We start from the raw sequence: 12,106 nt of genomic DNA, 5'->3' as shown, positions 1-12,106 counted from the left end.
ACGCAATAACACCTTCAACAGTATCTCCACTGTCAAACAGATATAGCATGGATTCGATGCTAAGATCGCGGAACAATGGACGACTTACGAAGTCTTGTGCACAGTGCTATATCTTCTTTTTACTAACTTGCTCTGCGCTGCCACTGCACGCTATATCCAGTACAGCATCCACAAAACGATAGTGGGGGCATCTGGGCACCGAGAGATCTCGAAGGCGTACGAACGTCACAGGCAACAAGAGTTTAACAATTATGCATGCGACTTCAGTCATAACTGCAGTTACATAATTTCGAGTCGAATTTACTACGCTCTAAAGAGCTTTATTAATCGCGTCATCAATAGACTCCCATTTTCTGAATCTATGTAGGTTCTGGTGCTCCTGAAACGTTTCAAAGAACTCCTCGATCTTGGCGAAGACGTTTAATAAGTAAATGGGTCTGTAGCTTTTCGGTGATGGCCGGTCTTTATGCTTTTCCCTGTTTATCACTACTGCCAGGGTTAAAATTAATAGCAAAAACTCAGATATGCGGAAGTATAACACTAGCAAAAACGTGCCTGTAAACACGAGTCCACTAACAAGGTGTTTTTGTAAGATAACTGCCATTGTGTAGGTATCAGCTACCACTGATTTCAGTAAGCAATGCTGTCCTACGTACGACAAATGTGAATGTAATGTAAACTTTTCAATTAAGTGTCAGTCTAACCGGTACCTAACTTCATTCATGGCTAACCTTATCGGGCGCAACTTTGGGGAATGTGGTAGATGTATGATTTGGTGCTGATGTAACACGACGACCAATGCAACTACACGACCCAAGTTGGATAGGTCGAGCAGGACCCATAGCATGGCTCGTCAGGCCAACTGACCTCGATTTTGTTGCACTGCAAAATGGAATTTTGATGTACGAATAGTTTTTAATTTTTTCTTCAGTAAAGGCCGAGGCGAGGTCAGACAGACCGAGCACAGTGTCACAATCAGAATTTAACCAGGAAGAAAAGCCACTGTAGCACAAAGTTAGACACAGAACTGAGGTGTTGCCACGCCACACTCAAGCAGAGAGCACAGAGTGCGACTGAAACAGAATGATCGCATCATAACGTCATTCTGACAGCACTGCAAGTTGCAGTAATAACCTGTAAATCATATGCAGCAATGACTAATATGGAAGAAAGGGCCAAGGTGAAGAGTTGAAAGTCACAGTGTTACTATGTGCTGACAAACTTAGAAAATGGAGCATGGTAACTTCGTCAGCATGAGACAACCAGCATAAATACTGGGACTACTGGAACACACTTTCTATGCAGGTGCCAGCATTCAGTCATTAGTTGGTACGACAGTCTTGTGAGTTGCCGCAAATCCGCAGTGAGTTCTATTTCCTAATGTGCTGCCTAATATTGATCTGGTGACTTGCACTAACAGACACCAACAACATTGATAGACTCCTCTGCTGTGGAATGCCACTGCTGCCTACTTTGTTGCCACCAATGTAAAGACTTAAGCATCTTCCAGCAGCATCCCTCTGGATATGAGTTGAGGGTAACCTGTGACTGCCAGAATCACACCTTCGAGGAGAGGTGCATTCGTTTTGCTCTTCTGGCTGTACTTGTGAGCAGCTACCGGAGTGTTGACTGTCTCTAATTGGGAGGCCAGGACATACTTCTACACGGCTAATGTCGTCCGGTGCAGTTATTGGCCGCCCACCTGGGCGCGAACTCCAATGTCTTCAAGAGCACCTCAGCAAGGTAGCGCGTCATACCGGCGGCAGAGCGAACAACGCCTGCACACCTTCGTGTCGGCATCCTGCACGACGCTGCACCTGCTGAATGTGTGCTTCCTGGCCTCCAACATGCAACTCAGACGTCATGACAAGGGGACCATCAGACCTGTTAATCAAGAAGCTTGATGAGTTCTAGGGATATTGTAGACTAATATGTCCTGACTACCAGGCTAGCGGTTTTTCGAGCGTCGGCCCAAAATTTCCTGGGAAAACAATGTTGAAAGCGTAAGTGAACCTACTATACCTTTAGTCTTGTTTCGACTATGTGAGCGAAGTGTAGTGGCTAAAGCTTGGCCACCACATGTGATACAGGTTCTATTGGGTTAAAGTACAGCACGTGCATTTTCTTTCTTTCAGAATGTCATTAAATAGTATATTTCATGCAAAATTATTCAAAAACAGCCATTTTCGCCGCAGAAATTTCATTATTAAATCAATCATTGAACATTCTTTCTGCAAATGTTATTTCGTTTCAGTTTTGTAGTTGAAATCCCAAATATTTGGGCAACTCCAAAATTTCTCAATGATGGACGCAGTATTATCAGCTCCGAAAGGATTACAGATTCAGACGAAAGTACTCATCCATAATTTTGGCGTCGATTACGTAACTAATATTCACGAAAACGGTTGCCAGTAACGACTGATCTGCGGAACAAGGAACGAAATCGATTTGGACAAGAGCAGTCATTCTTTCACAGCATAGTATCCTGTATCTCCGTATCCGGGAAACTTGGTCAGACTGATCAAAAAAGTTTTGAAGAGTTAATTCATAAATTGCACGAAATCAGAGAAGTTCACGAAAGTGCTGCAGGAAGACCCTTGAAAAAAAATGACATTCTTCTCTACATGGGGCAAAAAAAAATTTATAAACATCATTGACTCTTGGTGAGGGCAGGTCGATCAGATCAAATCTTTGTAAAAGAAAGACATGTATGCAACTTAAAAATTGCACCACACAAATGTACTCAACTTTGCTAACCTTGTAATGTTTATTTATATAGGAAGGTCAAAATTTTCACGAAAGAAAACAAAAACAAAGTGTTCCTGACTCGCCAAAGACTAATAGAGAAATCGCTTGGATAAAAAAATACCATAAAAAACACATTCTTTGATTCTGCATGAATTTAGTGCACCGGCCTCCACAAGAATGGTCAAATAAGTGTGGATCCCATCGAGAATGATCGAAGAAAATCTTTTTTAACTTAAACTAACTGTACTCTCACGTATGGCTTGAGAAAGATCCGTGTGCCTGCATGGTAGTAGTTCCCATTAAAAGATCGTGGTGCTCTACGAATTTTTGTTTCGGTTGCTTCTGCGGAATTATATTCCCACACAGAAGACGATGCAGGCGAATGGAGTAAGACGACTCTGTTATCTATTCTGTAATGTACGGAATACTCGTTTGAAGACAGTTTGCAGTAAGGATTGATGTATTAATGAAATTACTATGGCTAAAATTATATTTGAAAAATTTTATATGATTAGTGATGTTCTGTACGAAGGGATTGGAAAAAAGGATACGCAAGCAGTATTTCAACCCGTTTGAAAACTTACTGGTAGTATGGAGGCCGTAAATGTAGCCCATGTGTTACACTCAGTCGTTCGAAATATGACTGAAGTCCGTCGCACGGGAAACCTCCTAGCTAGGTACATTCAACAGGTCCCTCTAGAACATAGCTAAGGCTCCATGAAAATCCCTGTTTAACAAGTCTGATTGTCCCCGTGTGAGCTGGACGAGTCAACAGCTTCCGATCTTATGTGCTAGTCTGCCGCCCTTCCGTTGACGACACGGAGTAGCAGTTTGCATTGCATGAATCCTGAAAACAGATAAATTTATTTACAGCCAGCACCTTATTACTGACGCCTCGGGCGTTCCACCAGAACACACTCCTGCACTCCGAGCTGAGCCTCCTACTCCCGTAGAGACCACAGTTTGCTGGATTTTCTGGATTTATTTTTATCTTGGGTGATTTCAGAAGAGAATTTCCCAGCATTCCCACCGATATGGCTGGAGAACTTCAGCAGTGAACTCTACATTCTTAACGGGATTTATGAGATGATGCGAGGGTTTTCGAAACAAATCGTAACTCACTGTAGAGACCGCAGCAGTATTGCCTTCGATTGTGGGGACGTCGCATGGAACACCACCTTCCACAGGCATATGTGTACAGTAAACTGTAACACATAAGTCGCTGAAACAATATTGTATTTCTCGTTGAGGTATGGCGTGGGTGAAATGTGGAAAAAAAATAGACATACCACGTAGGAATTCTCCGTATGGAACGGAAATCGTATAAGTGCATACCAAACATATGATTTCAGTTTCACAAATATTGGGCGATTTATTCAGGAGAATGAATTTCAGAAGTAGAGCAAGTCAATAACGTGTTGGTCCATCTGCTGCTCCTAAGCTAGCAGTCTTTCGGCTTAGCATTGATTGATAGCGTTGTTGAACGTCCTCCTGAGGGACACTGCGCAAAATTTTGACCAGTTGGAGCGTTGGATTACTGCTCGGACGGCCCTGCCCATTATGACCCAAACTTTCGCAGCTGTAGAGAGATCCGACGACCTTGCTGGACAGTGGAGGATTTGACAAGCGCCAAACAAGCAGTAGAAACTGTCGCCGAGTGCGAGCAGACTTTACCTTGCTAGAATGTAAGCCCAGAATGACTTGCCATGAAGGACAACTAAACGGAGCATAGAGTATCATCGACATACGGCTGTCTTGTAAAAGTTCAGCGGATGGCACGTCGGACCGTCACTCCTCGTTTTCGGGGCGTATAGTGGCCGAAATTCAGGTTGCTTGGTGTCTCCAGGCACGTGTTCGTCTTGGATGCGTCTTCGTCGTATAATCCCATTGACTGAATCAGAACTGCCTTTAGTGATGAGTCTCTCTTCGAACCTTATCTCCAATGACCAGCAAAGACGTCTCTGGAGACGCCACGGATAGCGGAGGGACGCCAATCTAACTTTCGGCCGCCATTCGGTCTGACAAGCAGGAATGATGAATAGGGTTGACGTTTCGCTTCATAGCAGGACCTCTTTGGTTGTTACTTGCGGCACCCTTGCAGCACATCGGTAAGCCGACAATATTCGACTCCCTGTTTCCTCGCCCTCCGCTGTAAGCCACTCTGGGCTTACCTTTCAGCAGCATAATACCCGACCGCACAGGGCAGGAGTTTTCATTACTTGTCTTTGTGGTTGCGAAACCCTATCTTTTTCCGGCAAGATTGCCGGATCTCTGGCCAATTGAGAACTTTTGGAGGATTATGGGTAGGACCATCCAACCAGCTTGGGATTTTGGCGATATAACGCGCCAATTGGATTGAGTTTCGCAAGATATCACTCAGCTGGACATCAACAACTATACTCATGCTCATAACTTATGGATAATTTCAGAACGTGGTGCCACACAGCGTGGCACTACACAGAACTGACCCTAATGCATAGGCACATAGGGAACACACACGACACATATCTGTAAGTCCACGGTATTGGTGATAAGTTGAGAAAACCGTCCCGAAACACATGTGCTACGAAACGTCACTGTTTCCTGCGCATGTACCCCGACATCATTATGAGATATGATCACCATGCACAGGTACACAGGCCGCACAACGGGTTTGCATATTCTGGATCAGGTGGTCGAGCAGCTGCTGGGGTATAGCCTCCCATTCTTGCACCAGTGCCTCTGTCGGGGCTCCCGAAGTGTCGTAGGGGTTTGAAGACGTGCAGCGATACGTCGACTGAGAGCATCCCAGACGTACTCGATGGGGTTTAGGTCTGGAGAACAGGCAGGCCACGCCATTCGCCTGGTATCTTCTGTTTCAAGGTACTCCCCCACGATGGCAGCTCGGTGGATCCGTGCGTTATCATCCATCAGGAGGAAGGTGGGACCCACTGCACTCCTGAAAAGGCGGACATACTGGTGCAAAATGACGTCTCGATACACCTGACCTGTTACAGTTCCTCTGTCAAAGACATGCAGGGGTGTACGAGCATCAGTCATAATCCCGTCCCACACAATCAAACCACGATCTCCATACAGGTCCATTTCAAGGACATTAAGGGGTTGGTACCTGGTTTCTGGTTCACGCCAGATGAAAACCCGGCGAGAATCACTGTTGAGACTATACCTGGGCCCGTCCGTGAACATAACCTGGGACCACTGTTCCAATGACCATGTAATGTGTTCTTGACACCAGGCTTTAAGGGCTCTCCTGTGACCAGGGATCAGTGGAATGCACCTTGCAGGTCTCCGGGCGAATAAATTATGTCTGTTCAGTCGTCTGTAGACTGTGTGTCTGTAGACAACTGTTCCAGTGGCTGCGGTAAGGTCCCGAGCAAGGCTACCTGCTGTACTCCGTAGCAGTCGGCGGGCACTGATGGTGAGATATCAGTCTTCTTGTGGTGCTGTACACTGTGGACGTCCTGTACTGTAGCGCCTGGACACGTTTCCTGTCTGCTGGGATCGTTGCCATAATCTTGAGATCACACTTTGTGGCACACGCAGGGACCGTAATACTACCTCCTGTGTTTGACCAGCCTCCAGTAGCCCTAGTATTCTACCCCTCATAACGTCATCAATATGTGTTCTTTGAGCAATTTTCAACACACAGTCACCATTAGCGCGTCTGAAAACGTCTGCACACTTACTCGCTGCACCCAACTCTGACATGCACCAACACACTTCTGCGTATGTGGTCTGCTGCCAGAGCCACTGTGCGACGACCGCAGGTCAAATGCAGCGCATTTTCATACCCCGAGGTGATGTAAACCCGCAAACCACCCACCTGTGCGTTGTTTCAACATGTATCAGCATTATCCTTAATTTATGAACATGAGTATATATCAGTCAATGCCAAGCCGAATAACTGCATGTGTAACGGCCAGAGAAGGACTAACATGTTACTGACTTGTCTAGTTTGTGAAGATCTTCCTCTTGAACTATCATTCAATTTTTCAAAATCGTAGTGATTCGTTTGTCTGTGAACCGTGGCGGCTTCTGTGGGAGCGCGCTCGCAATCCTATAGGCCTCACTTGCAAACGCGTTCCTTCTCTTGTGGCCCACGTCGTACGACCTTTGCTCGGTTACGCGTTCCCTCTGGGGCTGCGTGGTAGGGAGTGATGAGTGGTTCACGGAGCGGGACGGGTGTGCCTGCGACCCGGCGTCCTGGCGATTGCAGCGAGTTTAAACCGTTGACCGTTGAGACGTGGGGGCGAGCGTTTTCCTGCAGTGTTGACAGTTGTTACCGGCCAGTTTAGCTGGAAAGGAGCGGCTCTCGTTGCTTGCAACCCAATTACGCAGTGGATCAGTTCGTTGTGATGTGCTAAATACGCCGAGGTTCAGAGGGCCATAGACACGGGTTCCCAGGTAGATGCCGTGATTCTTGACTTCCACAAGGCGTTTGATACAGTTCTCCACAGTAGTTTAATGAACAAAGTAAGAACATATGGACTATAACAGCAATTGTGTGATTGGATTGAAGAGTTCCTAGGTAACAGAACGCAGCATGTTATTCTCAATGGAGAGAAGTCTTCCGAAATAAGAGTGATTTCAGGTGTGCCGCAGGGGAGTGTCGTAGGAACGTTGCTATTCACAATATATATAAATGACCTTGTGGATAACATCGGAAGTTCACTGAGGCTTTTTGCGGATGCTGTAGTATATTGAGAGGTTGTAACAACGGAAAATTGTACTAAAATGCAGGAGGATCTGAAACGAATTAACGCATGGTGCAGGGAATGGCAATTGAATCTCAATGTAGACAAGTGTAATGTGCTGCGAATACATAGAAAGAAAGATCCTTTATCATTTAGCTACAATATAGCAGGTCAGCAACTGGAAGCAGTTAATTCCATAAATTATCTGGTAGTAGGCATTAGGAGTGATTTAAAATGGGATGACTATATAAAATTAATCGTCGGTAAAGCAGATGCCAGACTGAGATTAATTGGAAGAATCCTAAGGAAATGGAGTCCGAAAACAAGGGAAGTAAGTTACAGTACACTTGTTCGCCCACTGCTTGAAACTTCTCACCGGTGTGGGATCCGTACCAGATAGGGTTGGTAGAAGAGATAGAGAAGATCCAACGGAGAGCAGCGAGCTTCGTTACAGGATCATTTAGTAATCACGAAAGCGTTACGAAGATGACAGATAAACTCCAATGGAAGACTCTGCAAGAGAGACGCTCAGTAGCTCGGTACGGGCTTTTGTTGAAGTTTCGAGAACATACTTTCACCGAGGAGTCAAGCAGTTTATTGCTCCCTGTTACGTATATCTTGCGAAGAGACCATGAGCATAAAATCAGAGAGATGAGAGCCCACACAGAGGCATACCGACAATCCTGCTTTCCACGAACAATACGAGACTGCAATAGAAGGGAGAACCGATAGAGGTACTCAAGGTACCCTCCACCACACACCGTCAGGTGGCTTGCGGAGTATGGTTGTAGATGTAGATGTAGATTTATTGAACAACTTGTTACCAGCCACGAGCAGGAGGGCAGTATTGTCCGGTGCCTACCTGAAGTCCTCAAACTATTGGCACTTATTTGAAATTATGTATGAAGACTGTTCAGTAAGTACAGTACTTAATGACTGTTAATTCTTCCCCAGTGTGGGCTGGCCGGGAGTCCTGTTCATTTATGCCTTTCAGTGACCACTTTGGAGCTCTGTGTGTCAATCTGGAGGTTCCTATAGGCGCCAAGCTAGTATTTTGCATTTTTAATCTTGTAGTTCAAATCGTTGTTTGTTACCATTGAGTGTTTGTTATTACTGATGGTAATTTCTGTTTGTCGTGGAACTCATGGCCCTTCCTGGGTCGAGATATTGGATTTGGTGTATAACTAAAGTTGTGTGCGCTCAGCCTAAAGGTACGCACGCGTGGGTTATGTGTGTGTGCGAGCAGGTATTTCCACACCCTCATGCTTCGTGTTGAGGAGCCCTTCGGGTTATAAGTGCATTTTTTTAAAAAAAAAAAAGATCGGGCATCTGCCGTTTGGAGCGTATCCAAATTACAGTGCGTATTAGTCCCTAAGAGGCCCCGTAAAGATACACCTTGACTTATTTAATTTTGTTTGAGTTATTATGTAATTGTTCTTTTAAATAACTCACATTGTTTCTTGTTATTACTAGGAAGATTAACTTGCAATATTTATGAGCGGGCGGCTGCTGTACTGAAATTTTAATTGTTGGTTTCCTCTAAAATAATCATTAATTGCCCATTGCAGTATTGTTGTGTATGTTAATTTCAATCAAACTTGGTTGCTGTTTGTTGTTTGGTATATGTTGACTGTTGTGTCTAGACAAGACAGCCTAGACACAATGAGAGGAAGCCGAAAGGCACGCGCTAAGTTAAAGCTGGATGGCGTGAGGTCTGAAACACTATACGTAATGAATGCTATAAAGAAAAGTACGTAGCTTCTGGAATACTTAACTTTAATCCATCCTTTTGGTACATCTGGAGATTGTGGCGATACAAGTGAGACTCTTTAGATACATGCAATGTTACTAATGGCGCCTTGCTAGGTCATAGCCATGGACTTAGCTGAAGGCTATTCTAACTATCTGCTCAGCAAATGAGCGAGGCTTCGTCAGTGTGCATCGCTAGCTACGTCGTCCGTACAACTGGGACGAGTGCTATGCAGTCTCTCGAGACCTGCCTTGTGGTGGCGCTCGGTCTGCGATCACACAGTGGCGACACGCGGGGCCGACATGTACTAATGGACCTCGGCGATTTAAAACTACCACCTCGCAAATGTGGTGTCTGGCGGTGATACCACATTCCTCCCCCGCAAATCGGCGAACGGTCGTGTGATAAGGCTTCCGCCCGCCGTGGGGAGGACCCCGTGTTGACGTATGCGATGAGGTGGGGAGCCTAACAACAGGCGAGGCTGTGCCACCCGCACCCGGCCATTCGGTCCGAGGGGAGCTAGGAAACGCCTGAAAACCTAGTCCAGGGTGCACGTCAACATGCGGTGTATGCGCCCGTAAAGACACAGGAGGGGCCGAAGGGTCGACCTCCATTGCGTCGGGGTATCCGACGCGCGAAGACGCCGTGTGGTCCGGAGCGGGCAAGAGTTCCATGGCGGAGGACAGCTGGTCACGGGAAGCGATCGGCGGCGCGTGACCCAGGGAGGCGCTTGGCGGCTGCAGCGAAGCGTCGAATGCAGGCGGCGCCGGCGGGAGAACAGGCGGTGGCGGCGGCGGCTGCGGCGGCGCGTCGCCATGGGGCAAAATGGAAGGCATCGTCGGTAACATCTGGGGATGAGGCGAGCCAGTAGATGGGTCCCCAGGGCGCTGACCGGACGGCACCGTCGCTGAAAGCAGACGGGGAGTGGCAGAACCCGTGCGACGAAAGATGCGCATCTGATTGAGATGCCGACGCACCTCACCAGAGGCCCCCAAAACCGAATACATCGCGCGGCCGAGGCAGCGAAGAATGCGCCCTGCGAGCCAACGCCGTGAACCTCGATAGTTGCGATAGAATACAACGTCGCCTGGAGCAAAAGCAGAAGTCTGCCGCTGCACAGGAACCTGATGCGGCGGATGCAGCAAAGACATCAAGGTTCGATGAGGACGACCGTGGAGCAACTCAGCCGGCGAGCGACCATCTCGGGGCTGAGAGCGATACGAAGACAAAAAGAGCAACAACGCGTCCTCCCAACTTCAACATCTGCGACTTGAAAGTGCGGACCAATCGTTCAGCGGCACCGTTTGACTGAGGCGAAAACGGCGCGGATGTCAGATGTTGAATACCATTGGCCTTGCAGAATGACTGAAATTCTGCGGACATGAATTGTGGGCCATAGTCAGAAACAATAGACTGCGGAAGACCTTCAATGCAAAAGATAGCAGACAACACTTGGACGGTGGCAGAAGTCGTCGTGGAAGACATCTGGACAACAAAAGGAAAATTACTGAAGGCATCCACCACAACCAACCATCGAGCATTCCAGAATGGACCAGCAAAATGGATGTGCAAGCGTTGCCAAGGGGAAGTGGCTTTTGGCCATGCAAAGACTTTCCGCGGCGGTGCGGATTGTTGTTCGGCACACGCCAGGCAAGAAGAACACATATTCGTAATCGCAGCATCGATTCCGAACCAAGTACAGTGCTGACGAGCAAGTTGTTTCGTTTGCACCATACCCCAATGTCCTTGGTGAAGACGCCGTAAAACAGAGGACTGTAACGAACGTGGGATCACGACTCTGGACTGATCATTATCAGAACGCAACAACAAAACACCACGTCGAACAAAAAGTCTCTCCTTGTGAGCAAAAAATCGGCGAACCAACGGATCCTCGATCCGTGACTTTGACAAGGGCCATTGAGTAGCAACAAAACGCAAAACGGTAGCAAGGACCGGGTCAGCAGCTGTGGCTTTAGCTACACGACGAAAATCAATCGGAAACGATTCGACCACTTCATCGGTTTCCGAATCAATGAACATGCAAGCAAGTTCGGAAGAATCGAATGCTCTATCCTCAGCAACAGGCAAACGGGACAACGCATCGGCGTTTCCGTGCTTAGCAGTGGACCGATACAAGATATCGTAGCGGTACTGCGAGAGGAAAATAGACCAGCGAATGAATTTCTGCGCTGTACGCGGAGGTACAGGCTTGTTCGGATGAAAAAACGACTTCAAAGGTTTGTGGTCTGTGATGATGGTAAAGTGATGACCATACAAGAAATCATGGAACTTAGTAACACCAAACACGAGAGCCAAAGCTTCTTTCTCTATCTGTGAATAATTTCTTTGCGCAGACGAGAGCAATTTGGACGCAAAGGCAATAGGGCGATCATGCGACCCATCTCTGTGCGCAAGCACAGCACCGATCCCGAAATCCGATGCATCTACCATCAACAAATGGGGGTTTCTGGGGATCGAATGGCGTAAGGCAAGTAGTAGAAAGCAACGCCGATTTCAACTGGCGAAAAGCGCGTTCGCATTCCGTCGTCCAGACGAACGGAACACCTGTACGGCATAAGCGATGAAGCGGAGCTGAAATGGAGGAGGCATTGCGCACATTCACTCACACCTTGTGATTTTAAATCGTGTAATGTTCTTGCGACCTCATCACGCAGTGCGTGTGGAACATTGCGCGCTCGGAAAAATTTCGGTTGCGCGTTTACGTTTAGTTCCAAATGTGCTTCATAGTTCTGAGCGCAACCTAAGCCCGGTGCAAAAATGTCTGCAAATTCTTCACACAGACGAGAAACACTGTCTGAAGGCACAGTCTGATTCACTGATAGGACCTGATTTACAATAGACATGTTAAACAACTGAAATAAATCTAAACCAAACAAGTTCACTGCAGAAGAAG

The sequence above is a fragment of the Schistocerca serialis genome, chromosome 8, assembly GCF_023864345.2.
Source record: "Schistocerca serialis cubense isolate TAMUIC-IGC-003099 chromosome 8, iqSchSeri2.2, whole genome shotgun sequence".
Taxonomy (NCBI): Eukaryota; Metazoa; Arthropoda; class Insecta; order Orthoptera; family Acrididae; genus Schistocerca; species Schistocerca serialis.
Note: the sequence above shows the minus strand (reverse complement) of the source record.